Raw genomic sequence first — 2,274 nt, 5'->3', positions numbered from 1 at the left:
TGCTTCATGTGGCACCTGTGCCAGGCTAGCCCTGTGTACTAGACTGGGGGTCTGTCTGCATTGGGCCCATTGACCCACCCTGCACGCAGGATCCAGTGTGCACAGTCAGCTACACATCTGCCCCACTGGGCAGTTTTTACTGTGCAGACATGTCTTGCTGTAACGAGAACTAAATGAACATGCAGTACCCGCTGTGACTGCGCAGTCCCGAAGGTGCATGGAACATTTCAAACCCTACTGTGCAGTAGCAATGAAGTAATGCTCAGGAGCTCATTGCTAATGCACAGTAGCGGCAGCATCATGGTTAGTGCCTGCCAACACTACGTTGCCACAGGGATGAACGACATCGCCGTAGCTCATTGCTACACTGACCTAGAATCTCGTATAGACACAGCTAGCCTGGTGCAAATGCCACATGCCACGAACAAGACGTGACCCCCAGAAGCTGTGGGGGAATGGCGACTGCCTGCAGGCGGCGGTGATGGCAGCAAACGGGGAGCTCCTGCAGGTAGCCGTGGTAGCATTGGCATACGGTTGGCAGTGTGGACAGTCGGGGGCAAGGGGGCACTGGCAAGTGGCAACTGCCTACAGGGACCGGTGGTGCTTCTTTCACGGGGTGAACCACCAATCTCAGGAGGTCCACGTGCTCCCATGTACACCCCCTATGCATTACCAATGCCATATGTAATCTGCACCCCCAGTGACCTGCTGTGGGTAGCATGTGCCACAGGCTGGCTCCTCACATTTTATGCTGTGCACGGTGCCGGGGCTGTTTTGTGCTGTGTGTGGTGTGCAGGGCTAGAGCTGCACACATGGTGCAAGCACCAGATGTAGCCAGCCCACAATGCACATTGCATGCAGTGCCCCCACTAGACCACCCCTGTGGGCTTGACCTGTCAGATGGGGTCCATCTGTGTTTGACACCGCTGCGTTCAAGGGAAGCTGATGGTGGAAGAAATGTGGGGGAGCTGGGACCTGGGATGTATACAACTCAAGGGAAAGTGGTCCTTGGGGCTGTCAAATTCATGACAGTAGATACAGAACCATGACCTTGCTAATGATTGCTGAGCTAATATTTTGTCAATGTGATGCCTTGCAATGGAGCTTGTTTGTCTGAGGTATGGAATATATTAATTACATTTAAAATTATTTATTTTACACCTTACAACCTGACTTTTATTCTCATGTTATTTTCTCATGCAAAACTGCGTAGGAACTAAACCAATTGCAACTTCGTGCCTCCCTGCAGGCTAAGGTGCCCAGGCTGGCTAACTGGGACAACAGAGCCAGATAGAGAAGCTCAGGGCATTCTCAGAGATCCCATGACTTGTGTTGTGAGGGAGATTAAACCAGAGCACAGCTCTGCTGTTCTGCTAACATCTGTACAGCTCAGACTGTTTACATCTGGGCTTTTCCTTCTGAGCTGTGCAGGACTCCAGGGAATGAGTCCCATGAGCCTTTGGAAGAAAACAGCTGCAAAATTGCTGTCTTGCTTCACTCCTTTTCTACAAGGCAGGGTTGAGGTCAGCTGCACACCCAGAAACCTGGTTGGATTTACTCCATTCGCTCAGTAACAGAGGGAGCAGAGAAAGACCTCTGAGTTAGCTGTGCTTCTGGGGACCTAGACTAGTGGTTGGGGCAGAGGAGATCTGAAAGATCAACTGGACAAGAGCAAAGGATCTTGGCAGGGGAAGCCTGAATATGACACAAGAGATAAGGAAACTTCCACAAAAACAATTTCAGTAAGTTTTCTGCATCAGTGAAGTGTCATGTCTTAGGAAGATGCAGAGGACAGTTAAAAACATTCAAGTTGGAAAACCTGTCTACAGAAATCACAGTGCATTTTATGTGTAATACACTCAAAGCTACAAGAGTGAACGAAGACTATTTCACTATTTTTGCTATTAATTCAGATAAAGTTATACAGCTTATTGGGAGTCGGGTGGAGGGTGGGGTGGAAATAGGACCTCTAAGGAAGTCAAATTTTATATATCTTTTATTTCACATGCATTTTTTTCCAGCACACATTTTCTAGGTGAGATGGATAAATTATAGACTTCTGGATTTAAATAAATAAAAATAAAAAAATTAAAATCCTGAGTTGTGGCTTGGCTAACATTTTCTTCACTTTCTAAATGGAATATCAAAATATTTTATTTTATGTAGGGTCTTGCCAGAGAAAATAATTTACTAAAATCAAATTTCCATGAGGCAAAAAATGGAGTATTTACATTCTTAGCATGAAATCTGGGGATGTTATTGATGGGAATGTCA

The 2,274-nt window shown here is 46.7% G+C and overlaps 1 protein-coding gene across 1 annotated transcript in view; it reads left to right on the top strand.

Annotated features, from left to right (window-relative positions):
• Positions 1 to 2,274, top strand: part of LOC106722166 (olfactory receptor 14C36-like) — an 8,161-nt gene that overhangs the window by 4,806 nt on the left and 1,081 nt on the right. The window lies entirely within an intron of this gene.

The sequence above is a fragment of the Alligator sinensis genome, unplaced genomic scaffold (assembly GCF_000455745.1).
Source record: "Alligator sinensis unplaced genomic scaffold, ASM45574v1 scaffold98_1, whole genome shotgun sequence".
NCBI lineage: Eukaryota > Metazoa > Chordata > Crocodylia > Alligatoridae > Alligator > Alligator sinensis.
Note: the sequence above shows the minus strand (reverse complement) of the source record. Positions and strands in the feature narration are given on the sequence as shown.